We start from the raw sequence: 26,536 nt of genomic DNA on the forward strand, positions 1-26,536 counted from the left end.
CATCTTGATGTGGTGTAGGGAAAAAATAGCCACGAAAAAGCACTGTGTACCCTAACTCAACAGTTGCATTTATGACTTATTTATCCTATCAGGCAACGAAGAAAGCTAGTCGTATCGGGGAAAGCTCATCATGAGTCTTTGCCGCACTGCTATTGATAGATTCATGCGGAGGGAAGAAGGGACAATATGCACAATATGTAAGAATGTTGATGTCATCCTTTTCTTCTATTATGAAGATTGTCTCGACTACTTTCACTTCATCCGACAGTTGTAAATTTTACCCAAAATTAGACAAATGCTTTTTTTTAATTCGAAAATGTAATTGTTGTTGTAGGTTGTAGCAAACGTCAGACAAATAGAATTTTGTGAAGAAAACTAAAATTCCTGTTTCTAGATTTCCCAAAAACAAGCGATATGCATATTTATTTCTGCTTTAACCCTCGTTTGCGGTTTTCTTAGTATATCAGAACAGGTCTACAAAATAGTTGCATTGAAGGAAAGCAGTATAAAAAGGAACTGTTCTGGATTGCAAAATTGTTGGAGCAATACGGCGCATTTTTATGGTTCCAATTTATATTTTGAATGAACTGATCCAACAAAATTTATGTAGTGAGTCAGTTAACTATGATAATGTCTCTCAAGTCTGCTTGACAAATATTCGAACATAGCATATATTTGGAAGACGTTTGTTTTTTGTCCCCAACTTTCCTAACAGATATTTCCCGGTACAAGGCGTTTTGCCCCCAGGGCCTCTGCTAGATGAAGTGGGCCTCTCACTATAGATTAGGGGTTGCTGTGAGGGGACGAAAAAATGAAGGGTAGAATAACACTCCGCTGGCTGTGGATACAAAACTTATCAGAACCCTCACTCATGCGGACAGGCGGACATAGCAAATGAATTGTGAACAGTGGCGTGCAAAAAGTTGAGCCCGAGAGGGATATTCCTTCTCACTGTATTCCTAACAATTTTCTAGAACATAAGAAAGTTCAATTTTCCAATGATGTTCTTGAATTGCCGAGCACGATTAAGTATGTATTTAGAACAACATCTACCCTACTCATACGCCTATTGCTCACCACCTTCCCATCCATGGCCCAGTCCAAAAGCGGAGGAAGCCAATGAAAACCCCCCGCAGCAAGACGAAAACTAGATCGAAGCGTTAACCAACTTTGTCGTCGCTCTCATCATCGTCTTCGCTGCCGCCGTCATCGGTGCCTTCCTCTACTTAGTCGCTGTCATCGCTGTATCGTCGAAGCTGCCAGGATTCCCGTCATGACGACCGGCAACAGGGCCTGGCACGCGTTAAGTAATCCAACGAGCGGAGAAGCATGAGTTAGAGATAATTCCCTTTGTTTTCCACCGGATCCGGAGCCCTCTTTGGGTCTCGAGCACCGTCGGTTGGAGCAAGATAGTGTGACTCTACTCGACCGTACACGAACGTGGGGTTACTCCCACGCGACATCCCGAGCGCCAGTCAATGTGAGCAAGCTATTTTTATCGCCATAACAACGCGAGTTGTTCTCTTCCGTTTTTTCTACATTATTTTTTTCTTCGTCCCACCATGGACGATAAGATGCGACCTTGTTTGCGACGTTCTATTTCTATTTCTTGCGCGTTCAAGTTTAATCAACACCTCCGCCACACCGCATAGTCATCACGTCGAAGATGGATCAGCGTGGCGACAGTGAAAAAACCGTATAGAACAATCACAGGCAGTTACACAGTGGTTACAATTAGAGAACCTTAGATTTATACATCCGCGTTTTTTAATAGTTTAACTTCTAATAATTTAATCAGAATCATTTGTTAAAGCTCCAATAATTAGAACACATTTCTACGCTTTATCTAACCTTTCAAGTGGACATAGTTTGTGAATGTTCTTTTATTATTTCATAGGCGAAAAATAAAATTCATATGGATTTAGCAACAAAAGCTTGAGGAGTGAGAAATTTCAACCATATTTTTCCTAATTCGAACATCTAAGTAAGATGACTTGGGTGCCTTAGTCGTACAACGAAAGTGGTGGTGCGGAATAGACGCTATATGGCGATGAGGTCTCAGGTCGAGTCAAATTGGGTTAAGTTGTCATCACAGAAACGATGCCAGGCGACTAAAAGAAAGGGTTGTTGAGGTGATTGAGCTTTGCAACAAAGTGGTAGTCGTTTTTATATATGTGCGCTCCGAAAACAAGTTGGAGTGATGTTTGTGTACGTATGTATGATTTTATGCCGTTATTCCCTTTCAGCCTTCCGAGTCATGCACAAAACACTACTTACTGTTGAGATCAAAATACAAGATAAAAGTAGTGAGATTAAATGGAAAGATATTAACTCTTCTTATGGAAAATGATCTCATGTCAATTTGACTACATATTTGGCAACGCGCATATTGCTCCTCTTTATCCGAAAATTGTTCTGTATCTCGACACGCTAGACAAGCCTAGTCTTCAATAACATTCGTATTACCCCCATGAGCATAAAAGTCAAGTAATGTAAACTTCCCATTGAAATTCAACATTCCGATGCTCTCTAAATCCAAAGGCAAGGATGATGTGTCTAATATATTGCACACTAAGGATTATCCGTACGCATTCCCGTATCACTTTTAGAATCACATCACGCGTGTGCCTGCCGTGCCTACGCGCCGCACCATGAAACCGGGAAACCACGGCACCCACAGATTAACGATGTCGTACAGCGGACTCGTTGTCGTCGAAAGAATGAGGATTTTACGGTGTGCTAAGGCATTTTCTGCACGAGTGCCGCTCAAAGGCGGAACAACCGACTCCAGAACGGTCCATTCATCTCCAAACGAACCGGCCGGCTTGTCGAACGTTTGCTGCCCCGAACGACGTACCCGGTCGAAAGTGGTCTCTTTTTATCGGCAGTCTTCTCACACGTCGATTTACCTACATAAATTGACGGTCCGAATCTGTTTCGGGCGAAATGCCCCGGTGTTGGTCGTAAATTATGCAATCGAATGCTGGCAGATTCGATTGGGTCAATTTTATTCCCCGGTCTGGTGGGGTGGCAGTCCTGCTACAGCAAGTGGACGGGGCTGGATTCGGGAAAATCTAATCTTCGGACCGGACTTGCAGCAGTAGCGCAAGTGGTAACTGAATTTGGATGTTGAATTGGTGTCGAGAAAGATGAAGATGCCCGAGTGGGTAAGCACACATTAACCCTCGGGAGACCGTTCGTTTGATGGGAAATTTATTTGATTGAGTAAGCTTCATGTGCGATGGCATCGACGATTACTCAATCGTGAAGGGACAGTGAAGTATGCTTCAAGAAGTATGAATTATGGAGCATGATTCAATACAAGTCAGGTCAAATATCGAGTAGGTATATAATGATTCGTACAAGAATGCGAGAAAAGCTCGAAGACTAGAAGTAAGTGAAAAGATTGGAAAAATAAATATAACGATAGGATATTTGACTAATTAACAACGTACAACATGTAACCCAAGATGAATACACTACTAGGTGCTCCAATCTGCACAGTTTATGGAAGAGAAGACGGCGGGGGTGAAAAGTTCATTTCCAGTGCAAAACGAAAACAAACCGGCTGGCTCTCCCATACTAAAATCCAAGATGGCTGAATCGTGAATTTGGAAGATTGGAACACCTAGTGATGTATTCATCTTGATGTAACCTCTCTTTTAATTTAATTGTATGTCAGATTAACAAAAATGATAGTTGAATATTGAAAATATTAATATAATGACCTTCATTCAAGGGGGTATAGCTCAGTGGTAGAGCATTCGACTGCAGATCGAGAGGTCCCCGGTTCAAACCCGGGTGCCCCCTCGCTGGGAATATTTTTTAAGTATAAAATGTGTCCTAAAGGATTATGCCTACATTAAAATGTTGGAAATCTAAGCGCTAGCAAGCAGCAGTCATTTGTGTATTATAGCTCTTCTTGACTTCAACTTGAACAAATCGTTATGAATTATATCTGTTTCTTTTTATCCTGACTGAACTGAATGAAGTCAACAGTCTAAAAGAATCAGTCTTATCAAACCTTGCATACAACAAACAAGTGCAGATTGGTATATTTGATATGACAGTCACCGCATTCGATTCAGTTATTTCGTGTCACAGAAGAACTATTCCGGTAACATTTCTTTTTGCCTTTCTCGTATACTAAGTATACGGTAAAGGCTATATGATCGCTCCAAAAACAAACTTTTTATAGAAGGCCCGGAGACCCATAGTGTTATATACCAATCGACTCAGTTCGACGAATTGAGGTGATGTCTGTGTGTGTGTGTGTGTGTGTGTGTGTGTGTGTGTGTGTGTCTGTGTGTGTGTGTGTGTGTCTGTGTGTGTGTGTGTGTATGTGTGTGTGTGTGTGCGCAAAACTACTCAAAAAATGTCACTCATTTTTTGGGCACTTACCTCAACTGATTTGCTCGCAAATAAGTTGCATTCGACGCAGAATCCTGTCCCATTGTTTCCTATTTGAAATTGGCCAGATCGGACTATGGGATCGAAAGTTATGGCCAAAATACAAATTCATACAAAAAATCACGTAAAAAATAATGTCACTCATTTTTCGGGCATCTATCCTCAACCGATTTGCTCGCAACAAGTTGCATTCGACGCAGAATCCTGTCCCATTGTTTGCTATTGAACATTGGCCTGATCGGACAATGGGATCAGAAGTTATGGCCAAAATACAAATTCGTACGAAAACTCGCGTAAAAAATGTCACTCATATTTCGGGCACTTATCTTCAACCGATTTCCTCGCAACAAATTGCATTCGACGCAGAATCCTGTCCCATTGTTTCCTATTTGAAGTTGGCCAGATCGGACTATGGGATCAAAAGTTATGGCCAAAATACAAATTCATACGAAAAAATCGCGTAGAAAATGTCACTCATTTTTCGGGAACATATCCTCAACCGATTTGTTCGCAATAAAATGCATTCGACGCAGAATCTTGTCCCATTGTTTCCTATTTGGAATTGGCCAGATCGGACTATGGGATCAGAAGTTATGGCCAAAATTCAAATTCATACAATAAATCGCGTAAAAAATGTCACTCATTTTTCGGGCACTTACCCTCAATCGATTTGCTCGCAACAAGTTGCATTCGACGCAGAATCCTGTCCCATTGTTTCCTATTTGAAATTGGCCAGATCGGACTATGGGATCAAAAGTTATGGCCAAAATACAAATTCATACGAAAAATCGCGTAAAAAATGTCACTCATTTTTCGGGCACTTATCCTCAACCGATTTGCTCGCAATAAGTTGCATTCGACGCATACAAATTCATACGAAAAATCGCGTAAAAAATGTCACTCATTTTTCGGGCACATATCCTCAACCGATTTGCTCGCAATAAGTTGCATTCGACGCAGAATCCTGTCCCATTGTTTCCTATTTGAAATTGGCCAGATCGGACTATGGGATCAAAAGTTATGGCCAAAATACAAATTCATACGAAAAATCGCGTAAAAAATGTCACTCATTTTCGGGAACTTATCCACAACCGATTTGCTCGCAACAAGTTGCATTCGACGCAGAATCCTGTCCCATTGTTTCCTATTTGAATTTGGCCGGATGGGACTATGGATCGAAAGTTATGGCCAAAATACAAATTCATACAAAAATCTCGTAAAAATGTCACTCATTTTTCGGGCACATATCCTTAACCGATTTGCTCACAACAAGTTGCATTCGACGCAGAATGTCTCATATTTTCTTATTGGAAATTGGCCAGATCGGACTATGGGCTTAGATGTTATGGTCAAATTACTATTTATTGTGAAAAAGAGTTCGAAAAAGTCTAGCTCACTTTTTTAGCACTTAGACTTCATCTATTGACGCTCGCAACAGATTGTATTCGACGCAGAATCTTGTCCCATTGTTTTCTATTAAAAATTGGCTAGAACGGACTATGGGATCGGAAATTATGGCTGAAACACCATTTTTGCCTTTTTATACGAAAAGGCTGTATGTTCGCTCCAAAACCAAACTTTTACAGAAGGCATGGAGACTCATAGTGTTATATACGTATAAGCTCGACGAACTGCGATGATGTCTCTGTGTGTGTGTGTGCGCGCACCAAAAGTGCGAAAAGTTTAGCTCAATTTTTTGGAACTTATCCTCAACCGATTTAATTCCAACTATAGATAGTAGAATATATAGATGAGCGAAAGCATGGCTGAGTCGATTTTTCTGCCCGTGCACACGCACATATGACGTCACAGCCCTTAACGTTTCCATTGAAATCGTGACGTCATGCTCGTTTGGAGACACGTTTGACAGTTCGTTTGGAGACAGAGGATTTATCTTCACTCATCTATATATTCCACTATCTATAATTCCAACAAGTTTCATTCAACGCGGAATCCTGTCGTATTGTTTTCTATTGAAAATTTGGACCATGGGCACAGAAATTATGGCCAAAATATACTATGTGTTATAAAAAAGCGAGTAAAAAAGTCTAGCTGACTTTTAATGGACTTACCCTCAACTGATTTACTCACAACAAATTGCATTATGCTACGTACACACCAGTCAAGCCGTTTGACGAACATTGACTCCGCCCCCAAGAAAACGCTTCGGTTGCTGCTTTGTTTGAACGTGTGTGAAGTTGTTCGACCAACCATTTGACAGTTGGCGGCTCGGTTGGAAAAAATTAAAACGGTTTGATTTTGGTTTGAGTTGTCGGGGGTGGAGTCAAGGTTTGCCGACATGTTTGAGCATTTGTAGTGAAGTTGCACAAACCCCCATATATTTTTTGATGGTTGGTGCTCAAGTTAGCGCTTCGGTCGTTCGTGTGTGATATTGTTGGTCGAATAAATTGATTGTTCGTGCCGCTGTTGGTAAAACTTGATGGATGTTTGAATAAACGAGAGGTGGAGTCAATGTTGGTCAAACTGCTTGACTGTGTGTACGTTCCATTAGATGCGGAATCCTGTTCTATTTAGAAAGTTGGCCAGATTGGACTATTACCTTTGAAATTATGGCCAAAATACTTTTTGCCTTTCTTGTGCAACAAAGTTGTACCGAAAGGCTATAATTTCTTTCCGAAAACGAACTATCGGATGCTTCCACACTGATACACTTCCCTTCCTCTTCATACGGGAGTTTGGTAGAAAGACGGTCATGAGATTTATATCATAACAAATATTGCCCTCCGCTCGCTTGATGGGAATGACATTTTCGTTTTCTTTTGTGTAGTCGGAGCTTCAGTTCAATTTACATCCAAAAGTGATATCCCTCAAATATATGACTGGGTAAAATAAAACAGGGGTATGTACGTCAAAAAGATTGGAAAAGGAATCAAAAATGTCGAAATTCTTATAAGCATATTGTAGATCAAGCTGAAAACCGAACCAAGGTTTCGCGACAATCGCATTTTCTCGCATTTCCAAATGTTGCAACTGCATCGCGAGTAGTGCGCAACGGTGCCATAGTCGGGCACAACTCGCAATGCAGTCGCGACATCCGGGAATGGAACAAAATATGATTTTCGGTTTTCAACTGGATCTACAATATCTTTGTCATAAATACTTTTTACTCCTAGCTACTAGCTCATCTATTTTCAAGCACACACATTTTACGAAGGTCGAGAAAGGCACCATCGCCGCTAGGTGGATTAATCTGGGTTTTTTATGGAAAATGGAGCATTAGATCATGATATTATATACCGATCGACACAGATCGTAGAACTGAACAACTGACTGTCGGTCCGTGTGTATGTGTGTGTGCACACACAACCGAAAAACATAAGCCACTTTTCATATAGTAATTTCTTAACCGATTTTCTCGCAACTAGTTGCATTCGACAGGGGACAAACCCCTTGTTAACCTAAATTGAATATAATCACGATAGGTCATTGCGTTCAAAACTTATGAAGAAAATAGTGTGTTGAATCATAAAAATTTAAAAATTTAAAAATTTAAAAATTTAAAAATTTAAAAATTTAAAATTTTAAAAATTCAAACATTTAAAAATTTAAAAATTTAAAAACTTAAAAATTTATAAATTTGAAGAATTAAAAATTTAAAAATTTAAAAATTTAAAAATTTATAAATTTAAAAATTTAAAAATTTAAAAATTTAAAAACATAAAAATTTAAAAATTTAAAAATTTTAAAATTTAAAAATTAGAAAATTTAAAAATTTAAAAATTTAAAAATTTTAAATTTAAAAAATTCAAACACTTAAAAATTTAAAAATTTCAAAATTTGAAAACTTAAAAAATTATAAATTTGAAAATTTGAAAATTTAAAAATTTAAAAATTTAAAAATTTAAAAATTTAAAGATTTAAAAATTTTAAAATTCAAAAATTTAGAAAATTAAAAATTTAAAAATTTAAAAATTTAAAATTTTAAAATTTCAAACATTTAAAAATTTAAAAACTTAAAAATTTATAAAACTGGAAATATAAAAAAATTAAAAATTTAAAATTAAAATAAATTAACATTTAAAAATTTAAAATTTATAAATTTATAAATTTATAAATTTAGAAATTTAAAATTTAAAAATTTAAAATTTATAAATTCATAAATTTAGAAATCTAAAAATTGTAAAATTTAAGAATTCAAAATTTTAAAATTTAAAAATTCAAACATTTAAAAATTTAAAATTTAAAACTTTAAAATTTAAAATTTATAAATTTATAAATTTAAAATTTAAAAATTTGAAAATTTAAAATTTGAAAATTTAAAAATTTAAAATTTAAAATTTAAAATTTAAAATTTAAAATTTAAAATTTAAAATTCAAAAATTTAAAAATCTGAAAATTCAAAAATTATAAAATTTTAAAATTTAAAAATTAAAATTTAGAAATTTAAAAATTTATAAATCTATAAATTTAGAAATTTAAAAGTTTAAAAATTTTGGAATTTAAAAATTTAAAAATTTAGGAATTTAAAAATTTAGAAATTTAAAAATTCAAAAATTCAGAAATTTGAAAATTAAAAATTTAAAATTCAAAATTTAAAAATTTAAAATTTAAAAATTCAAACATTTAAAATTTAAAATTTAAAAACCTAAAAATTAAAAATGTAAAATTTAAAAATTTGAAAATTTAAAAATTTAAAATTTAAAAATTTAAAAATTTAAAAATTTAAAAATTTAAAAATTTAAAAATTTAAAAATTTAAAAATTTCAAAATTTCAAAATTTCAAAATTTCAAAATTTATAAATTTAAAAATTTATAAATTTTAATATTTAAAAATTTAAAAATTTAAATAATTTTAAATTTAAAGGTTTAAAAATTTATAAATTTGAAAATTGAAAATTTAAAAATTTATAAATTTAGAAATTTAAAATTTAAAAATTTAAAAATTTAAAATTTATAGGTTTATAAATTTAGAAATTTAAAATTTAAAGATTTAAAATTCCAAAATTCAAAAATTTAAAATTTAAAATCTAAAATCTAAAATTTAAAAATTTAAAAATTTAAAATTTAAAAATTTTAAAATTTAAAATTTAAAAATTCAAACATTTAAAAATTTAAAAATTTAAAAACTTAAAAATTTAAAGGTTTATGAATTTGAAAATTTATAAATTTAAAATTTTTTAAAATTTTAAAATTTATAAATTTAAAAATTTAAAATTTAAAATTTAAAAATTAAAATTTAAAAATTTAAAAATTTAAAATTTAAAAATTTAAAAATTTAAAATTTAAAAATTTAAAAATTTAAAAATTTAAAAATTTAAAAGTTTAAAAATTAAAAAATTTAAAATTTAAAAATTTAAAAATTTAAAAATTTAAAAAATTTAAAAAATTTAAAATTTAAAAATTGAAAAATTGAAAAATTTAAAAAATTAAAAATTTAAAAACGTAAAAATTTAAAAATTTTGAAATTTGAAAATTTTAAAATGTAAAAAATTTAAAAATTCAAAATTAAATATTTATAAATTTAAAAATAGATAAATCTAAAAAATAAAATTAAAAATTCAAAATTATAAATTCAAAATTAAAATTCAAAAATCAAAATTTAAAAATATTTTTTTTTTATTTTAAACTTTCAAATATTTTTTTTTGAAAATATAAAAATTTAAAAATAAGCGTCGTTAAATATCCGTGAGAAGAAGAGATACGGCAATACAATTTTTTACAATTTTACTTAGTAACTGAGTAAATGAAAGTTAGCGTGTACGCGATTTACGTCTAATTAGATCTATATACGGTTCCGTCAACCGAACCATTGAATGCATATGACCTTTATTAAACTGTGCGGTGGCTGGTTAAAATTGGCAAGAACAAGAAATCAATAGGTTCAAGATGCGTACGCAATAACCAAAATAAATAGAAATTGTCACTGTAAGAATAACTTCAACATTTTAAGTATGCCCACAGAATTAAAATTCAACAAGAGCTACGGAGGGGCCTAATCAATTATAGCCTTTCTGTACATTTAGTATACGATCAGACAAAAAATCAAGCCCAGTACGATCGGGCCGATTTTTAATAGGACACAATAAGACAGGAGTGCCCAAAAAATAAGTACATAAATTATGCGATCGGGCCGATTTTAAATATAAAACAACGGGACAGGATTCCTCGTCGAATGCAATTAGTTACGAGAAAATCGGTTAAGGATAAAGGCCCGACAAATGAGTGAGCTGTTTGCACTGGTTTTGGGTGTAAAACAATTATATTTTGGCCATAAGTTTTGAGCCCAGAGTGCGATCCAGCCGATTTTCAAAAAAAAAAAAACGGGACAGGATTATCCGTCCAATGCAACTTATTGCGAGCAAATCGGTTAAGGATTAGTGCCCAAAAAATGTGTGTGTGTCCGATTGTTCAAAGGATAAGTGTCCGAAAAATGAAAACGGTTTTTGCGTGTAAAAAAAATGTGTTTTGGCCATAAGTTTTGAGCCCATAGTGCGATCCGGCCGATTTTAGATAGGATAGATAGGAAACAATGAGACAGGATTCCCCGTTGAATGCAACTTGTTGCGAACAAATCGGCTAAAGATAAGTTCCCGAGAAATGAGTGAGTTTTTTTTTGTTCACAGACATACACACACAGACATCACCTCAATTCGTCGAACTGAGTCGATCGGATGGAACCATAGATACTAGAAATAACCCAGAAAAATTATTGCCGTACAATGAGTAATACTACTGTAAAGTTTAGAGTTGGTTGCCCCTTGGGTCTACTTTTACGGGTTGGGCAAGCAATAATAGACAGCAGGTATCTGTAAGGGCTGGAGCTTACCTATCTCGCCCACCTCAACCTGGTGGACATTTTATGAAAGACCTTCAACCACTACTTTAGAATAGTCTCCAGTCTCCTCCGATCTATATCAGGCAAGTACGCATACGCAGAGACAGGCATTCCTCCATTCTTCCATCATGTACTTACGGCCCTTTGCCGCACAAAGCCGTTACTTGCGTCACAACAACATTCCTCTCCTGCACACGGTGGCCGTCATTGGCCGCTTCCCAGTGGCACGCGTCCACTGCCATAGAGCGAGGAGCTGACACTCCTCCATTGCCACAACCGAAAAACAAATTTGACAATAATTATTATTGTATAATAACTTGGCATATACAATTCTTTAAGATTTTTATACAGATATTGTATTAAAATATTACAAGTCTATGTATAATACAATACAACAGAACTGCGGAGCTGTATTAAAATCTGCTATCCACTGGTTTGGTTCACTATAAATAACTCCATAGCGAGACATTACAAGAGAGGAGACAATATGGAGGTCCTTCTGAGGTCGGTGGCGAAGCTGCTGAGCATTTCAACACTGATGGTTGAGTTTCGAGCCGGGTGTTGCCTAGAAGTGACTGGTATGGTGGTAGCAATCTTGCTGTTCCAGACAGAATGCCTACACACTGCGAGGTATCACCTGACCTTCTGACTGGGGTCAGTACCCAAAGTAGGCGTCTTTCCACATTGCACAGTGTTTTATTTCGCCATTTTCAAGATCGAAATACAAAAACTCGAAAAGTGTTGATTTTGGAAGTTTTAAGATATTTAGGAACGCATCTTTCGATAAAAACAGTTTGATGATTAAACCCCCTGGAAGTTAGTTGAGAAAATTATTTTTCCACCAGAATGAGATAGACACGTAGTGTCTTCCGCAAAGTTGTAGAAAATGTTAATACGAGCAACTTTGCTGAACACTCCGAGTTTCTATCTCTTATATATAACAAACTTAAGACATTTTATGTAAAAACCCTCTAAAAATCTAATTTTTCATTCTAACTCTTTCCAATGATTTTTCCCATTTTCCGTCTCTTCTACAAAATTGTTAAACAAGCAAAATTACATGTTTTTGCTAAACATTGTAACATTCCATCTCACATACAACAAAAGTTAACTTTAAATTATACAAATTCTTAGAGGTATTTCCACTTGTGATTACTCCCTTAATTGCAAAAAGTCGCAAATTTCTTCACGATAAGCTTAAAATCGCTTATTTTATTTTTCTACTGACATTGAAAACTTTTGTCGACAAGAGTCTTATCGAATGCTGTGATAAAAACTTGCAAACTTTTGTTTTATAAGAGACTAGTCGACCCGGCAGACGTTGTCCTGCATAGTAGGCGTTCTGAACTTCCCATGAGAAGTTTCCATACGATTCTTAATTTTAGTTTTCCACGATTTACTCAACTTTCCTCGGGATTTTTGCATTAGGAAATATCATATAAACCCGTCGGAAACTATGGCGAACATATCTGCTGAAGGAATGAAAAAAATCTATCCAACCGTTTTCGAGTTATGCGGATACGAACACAGACCATTTTATTTCTATTATTTAGAAGATGAAAAGTTACAATGTTCAGCAAAAACATGTAATTTTGCTGGTTTGACAACTTTGTAAAAGAGATGGAAAATGTAAAAAATCATTGGAGTTAGTTTAAGTTAAGAGAATGATTTTAAGAAGATTTCCACATAAACCATGTTAAGTTTGTTATATCAAAAATATAGAAACTCAGCTTCATCGCCGCATTTGTTTTTAATAGCACGTTATAACGTGAAATGCAAAGTATTTTTTTTAAATATGTAATACCAAAGGAAAAGTTGTCCAAATTCAATTGGATTTGTATTCGTTGTTCTCTTTGTCATCGCTTTCACAATTTCACTAATATAGTTTAGTATCTTCTGTAAGCAACTTCCTTCGACTTCTTGGACATTTCGGGCTTTTGATACAACGAGATCTAACAATCTTAGCAATCAATGCGTCAGTTCCTCGTTTGTCCTAAAATTTACCTGCAGCATATGTTTCTGCTCTTTTAATCAAATTGAAACGCTTCGACATGTGTGCTGTGTACATTTATTGTATTTTCGTCATCACACGAATACTTACAGAAATTTGAAATTGAATTCTTTGAATTATATTTTTTATGAATTCTTATATAAATATAATAATATATTTTTGATATAACAGATTTTTGATATAACAATATAACAAACATGGTTCATGTGGAAATCCCCTTAAAATCATTTTCTTAACTTTAACTAATTCTAATGATTTTTCACATTTTCCGTCTCTTCTAAAAAGTTGTCAAACCAGCAAATGACATATTTTGTTGAACATTGTAACTTTCCATCTCTTATAAAACAAAAGTTATTCAAATATTATGATTTTTCATAGGATTACAAGTTTTTAACACAGCATTCGAGAAGACTCTTGTCGACAAAGGTTTTCAATGTCAGTAGAAAAATGAAATAGGCGATTTTCAGTATATTGTGAAGAAATTTGCGACTTTTTGCAATTAAGGGAGTAATCACAAGTGGAAATACCTCTAAGATTTTGTATAATTTAAAGATAACTTTTGTTGTATGTGAGATGGAATGTTACAATGTTCAGCAAAAACATGTAATTTTGCTTGTAGAACTTTGTAGAAGAGACGGAAAATGTGAAAAAAATCATTGGAAAGAGTTAGAATGAAAAAATAGATTTTTTTGGGGTTTTTACATAAAACGTCTTAAGTTTGTTATATATATAATATATATAAGAGATAGAAACTCAGGATGTTCATTTACTGTTTGAGATCACAATACAAGATAAAAGTAGTGAGATTAAATGGAAAGATATCAACTCTTCTTATGGAAAATGATCTCATGTCAATTTGACTACATATTTGCAACGCGTATTCTCCTCTTTATCCGAAAATTGTTCTGTATCTCGAGCTAGACAAGCTAGTCTTCAATAACATTCGTATTACCCCATGAGCATAAAAAGTAAAGTAATGTAAACTTCCCATTGAAATTCAACATTCCGATGCTCTCTAAATCCAAAGGCAAGGATGATCTGTCTAATATATTGCACACTAAGGATTATCCGACGCATTCCCGTATCACTTTAGAATCACATCACGCGTGTGCCTGCCTGCCTACGCGCGCACCATGAAACCGGGAAACCACGGCACCCACAGATTAACGATGTCGTACAGCGGACTCGTTGTCGTCGAAAGAATGAGGATTTTTACGTGTGCTAAGGCATTTTCTGCGAGTGCCGCTCAAAGGCGGAACAACGACTCAGAACGGTCCATTCATCTCCAAACGAACCGGCCGGCTCGAACGTTTGCTGCCCCGAACGACGACCGGTCGAAAGTGGTCTCTTTTATCGGCAGTCTTCTCACCGTCGATTTACCTACATAAATTACGGTCCGAATCTGTTTCGGGCGAAATGCCCCGGTGTTGGTCGTAAATTATGCAATCGAATGCTGGCAGATTCGATTGGGTCAATTTATTCCCGTCTGGTGGGGGCAGTCCTGCTACAGCAAGTGGACGGGCTGGAATCGGAAAATCTAATCTTCGGACCGGACTTGCAGCAGCGCAAGTGGTAACTAATTTGGATGTTGAATTGGTGTCGAGAAGATGAAGATGCCCAGTGGTAAGCACACATTAACCCTCGGAGACCGTTCGTTTGATAGGAAATTTTGATTGAGTAAGCTTCATGTGCGATGGCATCGACGATTACTCAATCTGAAGGCAATGAGTATGCTTCAAGAAGTATGAATTATGGAGCATGATTCAATACAAGTCATGTCAAATATCGAGTAGGTATATAATGGTTCGTACAAGAATGCGAGAAAAGCTCGAAGACTAGAAGTAAGTGAAAAGATTGGAAAAATAATTATAACGATAGGATATTTGACTAATTAACAACGTACAACATGTAACCAAGATGAATACACTACTATGCTCCAATCTGACGTTTATGGAAGAGAAGACGGCGGGGGTGAAAAGTTCATTTCAGTGCAAAACGAAAACAAACCTGGCTCTCCCATACTAAAATCCAAGATGGCTGAATCGTGAATTTGGAAGATTGGAACACCTAGTGATGTATTCATCTTGATCTCTCTCTTTTAATTTAATTGTATGTCAGATTAACAAAATGATAGCTAAATAAAAATATTAATATTATTACCTTCATTCAAGGGGTATAGCTCAGTGGTAGAGCATTCGACTGCAGATCGAGAGGTCCCGTTCAACGGTGCCCCTCGCTGAGAATATTTTTAAGTATAAAATGTGTCCTAAAGGATTATGCATATATAAAATCTAAGCCAGCAACAGCGTCATTCGTGCACTGTGCTCTTGACTTCAAGTTGAACAAATCATTATGAATTATATCTGTTTCTTTTATCCTGACTGAACTGAATGAAGTCAACAGTCTAAAAGAATCAGTCTTATCAAACCTTCATACAACAAACAATGCAGATTGGTATATTTGATGAAGTCACCGCATTCGATTCAGTTATTTCGTGTCACAGAAGAACTATTCCTTAACATTCTTTTGCCTTTCTCGTATACTAAGTATACGTAAAGGCTATATGATCGCTCAAAACAAACTTTTATAGAAGGCCCGAGACCCATAGTGTTATATACCAATCGACTCAGTTCGACGAATTGAGGTGATGTCTGTGTGTGTGTGTGTGTGTGTGTGTGTGTGTGTGTGTGTGTCTGTGTGTGTGTGTGTGTCTGTGTGTGTGTGTGTGTGTGTGTGTGTGTGTCAAAACTACTCAAAAATGTCACTCTTTTTGGGCACTTCCTCAACATTTGCTCGCAACAGTTGCATTCGAGCAGAATCGCTGTCCCATTGTTTCCTATTTGAAATTGGCCAGATCGGACTATGGGATCGAAAGTTATGGAAAATACAAATTCATACAAAAAATCACGTAAAAAATAATGTCACTCATTTTTCGGGCACATATCCTCAACTGATTTGCTCGCAACAAGTTGCATTCGACGCAGAATCCTGTCCCATTGTTTGCTATATGAAATTGGCCAGATCGGACTATGGGATCAAGTTATGGCAAAATACATTCATACGAAAAATCGTAAAAATGTCACTCATTTTTCGGGCACTTATCTTCAACCGATTTGCTCGCAACAAATTGCATTCGACGCAGAATCCTGTCCCATTGTTTCCTATTTGAAATTGGCCAGATCGGACTATGGGATCAAAAGTTATGGCCAAAATACAAATTCATACGAAAAATCGCGTAGAAAATGTCACTCATTTTTCGGAACATATCCTCAACCGATTTGCTCGCAATAAAATGCATTCGACGCAGAATCCTGTCCCATTGTTTCCTATTTGGAATTGGCCAGATCGGACTATGGGATCAAGTTATGGCCAAAATACAAATTCATACAATAAATCGCGTAAAAATGTCACTCATTTTTCGGGCACTTACCTCAATCGATTTGCTCGCAACAAGTTGCATGCGACGAATCCTGTCCCATTGTTTCCTATGAAATTGGCCAGATCGGACTATGGGATCAAAAGTTATGGCCAAAAAAATTCAACGAAAATCGCGTAAAAATGTCACTCATTTTTCGGGCACTTATCCTCAACCGATTTGCTCGCAATAAGTTGCATTCGACGCATACAAATTCATACGAAAAATCGCGTAAAAATGTCACTCATTTTCGGGCACATATCCTCAACCGATTTGCTCGCAATAAGTTGCATTCGACGCAGAATCCTGTCCCATTGTTTCCTATTTGAAATTGGCCAGATCGGACTATGGGATCAAGTTATGCCAAATACAAATTCATACGAAAACATCGCGTAAAAATGTCACTCATCGGAGAACTTATCCAAACTGATTTGCTCGCAACAAGTTGCATTCGACGCAGAATCCTGTCCCATTGTTTCCTATTTGAATTTGGCCGGATCGGACTATGGATCGAAAGTTATGGCCAAAATACAAATTCATACAAAAATCTCGTAAAAATGTCACTCATTTTTCGGCACATATCCTTAACTGATTTGCTCACAACAAGTTGCATTCGACGCAGAATGTCTCTATTTTCTTATTGGAAATTGGCCAGATCGGACTATGGAGATGTTATGGTCAAATTACTATTTATTGTGAAAAAGAGTTCGAAAGTCTAGCTCACTTTTTTAGCACTTAGACTTCATCTATTGACGCTCGCAACAGATTGTATTCGACGCAGAATCTTGTCCCATTGTTTTCTATTAAAAATTGGCTAGAACGGACTATGGGATCGGAAATTATGGCTGAAACACCATTTTGCCTTTTATACGAAAAGGCTGTATGTTCGCTCCAAAACAAACTTTTACAGAAGGCATGGAGACTCATAGTGTTATATACGTATAGCTCGACGAACTGCGATGATGTCTCTGTGTGTGTGTGCGCCCAAAAGTGCGAAAAGTTTAGCTCAATTTTTGGAACTTATCCTCAACCGATTTAATTCAACTATAGATAGTAGAATATATAGATGAGCGAAAGCATGGCTGAGTCGATTTTTCTGCCCGTGCACAACATATGACGTCACAGCCCTAACGTTTCCATTGAAATCGTGACGTCATGCTCGTTTGGAGACACGTTTGACAGTTCGTTTGGAACTGAGGTTTATCTTCACTCATCTATATATTCCACTATCTATAATTCCAACAAGTTTCATTCAACGCGGAATCCTGTCGTATTGTTTTCTATTGAAAATTTGGACCATGGGCACAGAAATTATGGCCAAAATATACTATGTGTATAAAAGCGAGTAAAAAGTCTAGCTGACTTTTAATGGACTTACCCTCAACTGATTTACTCACAACAAATTGCATTATGCTACGTACACGATCAACCGTTTGACGAACATTGACTCCCCCAAGAAAACGCTTCGGTTGCTCTTTGTTTGAACGTGTGTGAAGTTGTTCGACCAACCATTTGACAGTTGCGGCTCGTTGGAAAAAATTAAAACGGTTTGATTTTGGTTTGAGTTGTCGGGGGTGGAGTCAAGGTTTCCGACATGTTTGAGCATTTGTAGTGAAGTTGCACAAACCCCATATTTTTGATGGTTGTGCTCAAGTTAGCGCTTCGGTCGTTCGTGTGTGATATTGTTGGTCGAATAAATTGATTGTTCGTGCCGCTGTTGGTAAAACTTGATGGATGTTTGAATAAACGAGAGGTGGAGTCAATGTTGGTCAAACTGCTTGACTGTGTGTACGTTCCATTAGATGCGGAATCCTGTTCTATTTAGAAAGTTGCCGATTGGACTATTACCTTTGAAATTATGGCAAATACTTTTGCCTTTCTCGTGCAACAAAGTTGTACCGAAGGCTATAATTTCTTCCGAAAACGAATATCGGATGCTTCCACACGATACACTCCTTCCTCTTCATAGGGAGTTTGGTAGAAAGACGGTCATGAGATTTATATCATAACAAATATTGCCCTCCGCTCCTTGATGGGAATGACATTTTCGTTTTCTTTTGTGTAGTCGAGCTTCAGTTCAATTTACATCCAAAAGTGATATCCTTAAAATATATGACTGGGTAAAATAAAACAGGGTATGTACGTCAAAAAGATTGGAAAAGGAAACAAAAATGTCGAAATTTTATAAGCATATTGTAGATCAAGCTGAAAACCGAACTAAGGTTTCGCGACAATCGCATTTTCTCGCATTTCAAATGTTGCAACTGCATCGCGAGTAGTGCGCAACGGTGCCATAGTCGGGCACAACTCAATGCAGTCGCGACATCCGGAATGGAACAAAATATGATTTTCGGTTTTCAACTGGATCTACAATATCTTCCATAAATAATCTGATTTTCATAGAACGACAAAGAAATTTGTCTTTTTACTCCTAGCTACTAGCTCATCTATTTTCAAGCACACATTTTACGAAGGTCGAGAAAGGCACCATCGCCGCTAGGTGGATTAATCTGGGTTTTCATGGAAAATGGAGCTAGATCATGATATTATATACCGATCGCACAGATCGTAGAACTGAACAACTGACTGTCGGTCGTGTGTATGTGTGTGTGCACACACAACCGAAAAACATAAGCCACTTTTCATATAGTAATTTCTTGAGATTTTCTCGCAACTAGTTGCTTCGACAGGGACAAACCCTTGTTAACCTAAATTGAATATAATCACGATAGGTCATTGCGTTCAAAACTTATGAAGAAAATATGTGTTGAATCATAAAATTTAAAAATTTAGATTAAATTTAAAATTTAAAAATTTTAAATTTTAAAATTCAAACTTTAAAATTTAAATTTAAAACAAAAATTTATAATTGAAATTTAAAATTTAAAATTTAAATTAAATTTATAAATTAAAATTAAAATTTAAATTAAAACATAAAATTTAAAAATTTAAAAATTTTAAAATTTAAAAATTAGAAAATTTAAAATTTAAAAATTTAAAAATTTTAAATTTAAAAAATTCAAACACTTAAAATTTAAAATTTCAAAATTTGAAAACTTAAAAATTATAAATTTGAAAATTTGAAAATTTAAATTAAAATTTAAAATTTAAAATTTAAAGATTTAAAAATTTTAAAATTCAAAAATTTGAAAATTAAAAATTTAAAATTTAAAATTTAAAATTTTAAAATTTCAAACATTTAAAAATTTAAAATTTAAAATTTATAAATTTAATTTAAAATTTAATTTAAAATTTAAATTTAAATTAAAATTTAATTTAAATTATAATTTAAATTAGATTAAAATTAAAATTAAATATATTCATAATTAAAATCTAAATTGTAAAATTTAAGTTCAAAATTTTAATTAAAATTCAAAATTTAAAATTTAAAAATTTAAAATTTAAAATTTAAAATTTATAAATTATAAATTTAAAAATTTAAAATTTGAAAATTTAAAAATTTGAAAATTTAAAAATTTAAAATTTAAAAATTTAAAAATTTAAAATTTAAAATTTAAAAATTTAAAAATTCAAAATTTAAAAATCTGAAAATTTAAAATTTTAAAATTTTAAAATTTAAAATTTAAAATTTAGAAATTTAAAATTTATAAATCTATAAAAAAATTTAAAATTTAAAAATTTGGAATTTAAAATTTAAAATTTAAAAATTTAAAATTTAGAAATTTAAAAATTCAAAAATTCAAAAATTTAAAAATTTAAAAATTTAAAATTCAAAAAATTTAAAATTTAAAATTTAAACAAAATTTAAAAATTTAAAATTTAAAAACAAAATTAAAAATGTAAAAATTTAAAATTTGAAAATTTAAAATTTAAAATTTAAAATTTAAAATTTAAAAGTTAAAATTTAAAATTTAAAATTTAAAATTTGAAATTTAAAATTAAAATTTAAAAATTTAAAATTTAAAATTTAAAATTTAAAAAATTTAAAAATTTAAAATTTAAAATTTAAAAATTTAAAAATTTAAAAATTTAAAAAACAAAATTTATAAATTTGAAATTGAAAATTTAAAAATTTATAAATTTAGAAATTTAAAATTTAAAATTTAAAATTTAAAATTTATAGGTTTATAAATTTAGAAATTTAAAATTTAAAGATTTAAAATTCAAAATTCAAAATTTAAAATTTAAAATCTAAAATCTAAAAATTTAAAAATTTAAAATTTAAAATTTAAAATTTAAAATTTTAAAATTTAAAATTAAAATCAAACATTTAAAAATTTAAAATTTAAAAACTTAAAATTTAAAATTTATAAATTTGAAAATTTATAAATTTAAAATTTATAAATTTAAAATTTATAAATTTAAAATTTAAAAATTAAAATTTAAAAATTAAAATTTAAAAATTTAAAATTTAAAAATTTAAAAATTTAAAATTTAAAATTTAAAAATTTAAAATTTAAAATTTAAAATTTAAAAATTTAAAAATTTAAAATTTAAAATTTAAAATTTAAAATTTAAAAATTTAAAAATTAAAATTTAAAATTTAAAATTTAAATTTAAAATTTAAAATTTAAAATTTAAAATTTAAAAATTTTAAAATTTTAAAATTTTAAAATTTAAAATTTTAAAATTTAAAAAAAAATTCAAAATTAAATATTTATAAATTTAAAATAGATAAATCTAAAAAATAAAATTAAAAATTCAAAATTATAAATTCAAAAATTAAAATTCAAAAATCAAAATTTAAAAATATTTTTTTATTTTAAACTTTCAAATATTTTTTTTGAAAATATAAAATTTAAAATAAGCGTCGTTAAATATCCGTGAGAAGAAGAGATACGGCAATACAATTTTTACAATTTTACTTAGTAACTGAGTAGATGAAAGTTAGCGTGTACTTCGACTCTAATTAGATCTACGGTTCCATCAACTGAACTACTGAATATCTATGACCTTTATTAAACTGTGCGGTGGCTGGTTAAAATTGGCAAGAACAAGAAATCAATAGGTTCAAGATGCGTACGCAATAACCAAAATAAATAGAAATTGTCACTGTAAGAACAACTTCAACATGTTAAGTATGCCCACAGAATTAAAATTCAAAAGAGCTACGGAGGGCCTAATCAATTATAGCCTTTCTGTACATTTAGTATACGATCAGACAAAATCAAGCCCAGTACGATCGGGCCGATTTTTAATAGGATACAATAAGACAGGAGTGCCCAAAAATAAGTACATAAATTATGCGATCGGGCCGATTTTAAATATAAAACAACGGGACAGGATTCCTCGTCGAATGCAATTAGTTACGAGAAAATCGGTTAGGATAAAGGCCCGAAAAATGAGTGAGCTGTTTGCACTGGTTTTGGGTGTAAAACAATTATATTTTGCCATAAGTTTTGAGCCCAGGATGCGATCCAGCCGATTTTCAAAAAAAACAACGAGACAGGATTATCCGTCCAATGCAACTTAGTGCGAGCAAATCGTTAAGGATTAGTGCCCAAAAATGTGTGTGTGTCCGATTGTTCAAAGGATAGTGTCCGAAAAATGAAAACGGTTTTTGCGTGTAAAAAAAATGTGTTTTAAAAGTTTTGAGCCCATAGTGCGATCCGCTCGATTATAGATAGGATAGATAGGAAACAATGAGACAGGATTCCGTTGAATGCAACTTTTGCGAAAAATTGCTAAAGATAGTTCCGAGAAATGAGTGAGTTTTTTTGTTCACAGACACACGACACATTCACTCAATTCGTCAGCTGAGTCGATCGGATGGAACCATAGATACTAGAAATAACCCAGAAAAATTATTGCCGTACAATGAGTAATACTACTGTAAAGTTTAGAGTTGGTTGCCCTTGGGTCTACTTTTTGCGGGTTGGCAAGCAATAATGACAGCAGGTATCTGTAAGCTGGAGCTTACCTATCTCGCCCACCTCAACCTGGTGGACATTTTATGAAAGACCTTCAACCACTACTTCAGAATAGTCTCCAGTCTCCTCCGATCTATATCAGGCAAGTACGCATACGCAGAGACAGGCATTCCTCCATTCTTCCATCATGTACTTACGGCCCTTTGCCGCACAAAGCCGTTACTTGCGTCACAACAACATTCCTCTCACTGGTGCCGTCATTGGCCGCTTCCAGTGCACGCGTCCACTGCCATAGAGCGAGGAGCTGACACTCCTCCATTGCCACAACCGAAAAACAAATTTGACAATAATTATTATTGTATAATAACTTGGCATATACAATTCTTTAAGATTTTCATTGTGGAACTCTCTTTCACTGTACCATCGCATTCCAATTCCTGGGACATTGCTATAGAACGCGTAGGTACGGCGAATTAATACATCATTTCATACGGATTAGTCAACCTAATATATTTACCCTTATCTGGTTTCCGACCAAAGCTAATTCGGTCCATCAACACCCTGGTTGCCCTACTTTCTTTGCGTCCTCCTAATCCACTCCAGCTTCACATCTTGATGGGGTGTAGGGAAAAATAGCCACGAAAAAGCACTGTGTGCCCTAACTCAACAGTTGCATTTATGACTTATTTATCCTATCAGGCAACGAAGAAAGCTAGTCGTATCAGGGAAAGCTCATCATGAGTCTTTTGCCGCACTGCTATTGATAGATTCATGCGGAGGAAGAAGGGACAATATGCACAATATGTAAGAATGTTGATGTCATCCTTTTCTTCTATTATGAAGATTGTCTCGACTACTTTCACTTCATCCGACAGTTGTAAATTTTACCCAAAATAAGACAAATGCTTTTTTTAATTCGAAAATGTAATTGTTGTTGTAGCAAACGTCAGACAAATAGAATTTTGTGAAGAAAACTAAAATTCCTGTTTCTAGATTTCCCAAAAACAAGTGATATGCATATTTATTTCTGCTTTAACCCCTTTTGCGGTTTTCTTAGTATATCAGAACAGGTCTACAAAATAGTTGCAATGAAGGAAAGCAGTATAAAAAGGAACTGTTCTGGATTGCTAAATTGTTGGAGCAATACGACGCATTTTATGGTTCCAATTCACATTATGAATGAAATGATAGAACAAAATTTATGTAGTGAGGTCAGATAACTATGATTATGTCTCTCAAGTCTGCTTGACAAATATTCGAACATAGCATATATTTGGAAGACGTTTGTTTTTGTCCCCAACTTTCCTAACAGATATTTCCCGGTACAAGGCGTTTTGCCCCAGGGCCTCTGCTAGATGAAGTGGGCCTCTCACTATAGATTAGGGGTTGCTGTGAGGGGACGAAAAAATGAAGGGTAGAATAACGCTCCGCTGGCTGTGGATACAAAACTTATCAGAACCCTCACTCATGCGGACAGGCGGACATAGCAAATGAATTGTGAACAGTGGCGTGCAAAAAGTTGAGCCCGAGAGGGATATTCCTTCTCACTGTATTCCTAACAATTTTCTAGAACATAAGAAAGTCCAATTTTCCAATGATGTTCTTGAATTGCCAAGCACGATTAAGTATGTATTTAGAATAACATCTACCTTACTCATACGCCTATTGCTTCCCATCTATGGCGCAGTCCAAAGGCGAAGAAAGCCAATGAAAACCCCCCGCAGCAAGACGAAAACTAGATCGAAGCGTTAACCAACTTTGTCGTCGCTCTCATCATCGTCTTGGCTGCCGTCGTCATCGGTGCCTTCCTCTACTTAGTCGTTGTCATCGCTGTATCGTCGAAGCTGCCAGGATTCCCGTCATGACGACCGGCAACAGGGCCTGGCACGCGTTAAGTAATCCAACGAGCGGAGAAGCATGAGTTAGAGATAATTCCCTTTGTTTTCCACCGGATCCGGAGCCCTCTTTGGGTCTCGAGCACCGTCGGTTGGAGCAAGATAGTGTGACTCTACTCGACCGTACACGAACGTGGGGTTACTCCCACGCGACATCCCGAGCGCCAGTCAATGTGAGCAAGCTATTTTTATCGCCATAACAACGCGAGTTGTTCTCTTCCGTTTTTTCTACATTATTTTTTTCTTCGTCCCACCATGGACGATAAGATGCGACCTTGTTTGCGACGTTCTATTTCTATTTCTTGCGCGTTCAAGTTTAATCAACACCTCCGCCACACCGCATAGTCATCACGTCGAAGATGGATCAGCGTGGCGACAGTGAAAAAACCGTATAGAACAATCACAGGCAGTTACACAGTGGTTGCAAACAGAGAACTAATGTACAGAACCTTAGATTTATACAGCCGCGTTTTTTAATAGATTAACTTCTAATAATTTAATCAGAATCATTTGGGAAAGATCCAATAATTAGATCACATTTCTACGCTTTATCCATCCTTTCAAGTGGACATAGTTTGTGGATGTTCTTTTATTATTTCATAGGCGGAAAATAAAATTCATATGGGTTTAACAAACAAAAGCTTGAGGAGTGAGAAATTTCAACCATATTTTCCTAATTCGAACATCTAAGTAAGATGACTTGGGTGCCTTAGTCGTACAACGAAAGTGGTGGTGCGGAATAGACGCTATATGGCGATGAGGTCTCAGGTCGAGTCAAATTGGGTTAAGTTGTCATCTTTAACACAGAAACGATGCCAGGCGACTAAAAGAAAGGGTTGTTGAGGTGATCTGAGCTTCGGTGTTTGAGCTTTGCAACAAAGTGGTAGTCGTTTTTATATATGTGCGCTCCGAAAACAAGTTGGAATGATGTCTGTGAACGTATGTATGATTTTATGCCGTTATTCCCTTTCAGTCTTCCGAGTCATGCACAAAACACTGCTTACTGTTGAGATCAAAACACAAGATAAAAGTAGTGTAATTAAATGGAAAAATATCAACTCTTCTTATGGAAAATGATTTCATGTCAATTTGACTACATATTTTGCAACGCGCATATTACTCCTCTTTATCCGAAAATTGTTCTGTATCTCGACACGCTAGACAAGCCCAGTCTTCAATAACATTCGTATTACCCCCATGAGCATTAAAGTAAAGTAATGTAAACTTCCCATTGAAATTCAACATTCCGATGCTCTCTAAATCCAAAGGCAAGGATGATGTGTCTAATATATTGCACACTAAGGATTATCCGTACGCATTCCCGTATCACTTTTAGAATCACATCACGCGTGTGCCTGTCGTGCCTACGCGCCGCACCATGAAACCGGGAAACCACAGCCCCCGCAGATTAACGATGTCGTACAGCGGACTCGTTGTCGTCGAAAGAATGAGGATTTTTACGGTGTGCTAAGGCATTTTCTGCACGAGTGCCGCTCAAAGGCGGAACAACCGACTCCAGAACGGTCCATTCATCTCCAAACGAACCGGCCGGCTTGTCGAACGTTTGCTGCCCCGAACGACGTACCCGGTCGAAAGTGGTCTCTTTTTTTATCGGCAGTCTTCTCACACACGTCGATTTACCTACATAAATTGACGGTCCGAATCTGTTTCGGGCGAAATGCCCCGGTGTTGGTCGTAAATTATGCAATCGAATGCTGGCAGATTCGATTGGGTCAATTTTATTCCCCGGTCTGGTGGGGTGGCAGTCCTGCTACAGCAAGTGGACGGGGCTGGATTCGGGAAAATCTAATCTTCGGACCGGACTTGCAGCAGTAGCGCAAGTGGTAACTGAATTTGGATGTTGAATTGGTGTCGAGAAAGATGAAGATGCCCGAGTGGGTAAGCACACATTAACCCTCGGGAGACCGTTCGTTTGATGGGAAATTTATTTGATTGAGTAAGCTTCATGTGCGATGGCATCGACGATTACTCAATCGTGAAGGGACAGTGAAGTATGCTTCAAGAAGTATGAATTATGGAGCAAGTCAGGTCAAATATCGAGTAGGTATATAATGATTCGTACAAGAATGCGAGAAAAGCTCAAATACTAGGAGCAAGTGAAAAGATTGGAAAAATAATTATTACGACAGGATATTTGAGTAATTATCGACGTACAAC

General features: G+C 34.3%; 1 protein-coding gene and 1 non-coding gene across 2 annotated transcripts in view; one reads left to right on the forward strand and one right to left on the reverse strand.

Annotated features, from left to right (window-relative positions):
- The window catches only part of LOC134213562 (neuronal acetylcholine receptor subunit alpha-7-like), a 396,467-nt gene that overhangs the window by 218,000 nt on the left and 151,931 nt on the right, over nt 1-26,536 (reverse strand). The window lies entirely within an intron of this gene.
- Nucleotides 3,739-3,810, forward strand: Trnac-gca (transfer RNA cysteine (anticodon GCA)). Its single transcript has one exon. It is a non-coding gene; the product is annotated as a tRNA-Cys (tRNA).

Source organism: Armigeres subalbatus, chromosome 2 (genome assembly GCF_024139115.2).
Source record: "Armigeres subalbatus isolate Guangzhou_Male chromosome 2, GZ_Asu_2, whole genome shotgun sequence".
NCBI lineage: Eukaryota > Metazoa > Arthropoda > Insecta > Diptera > Culicidae > Armigeres > Armigeres subalbatus.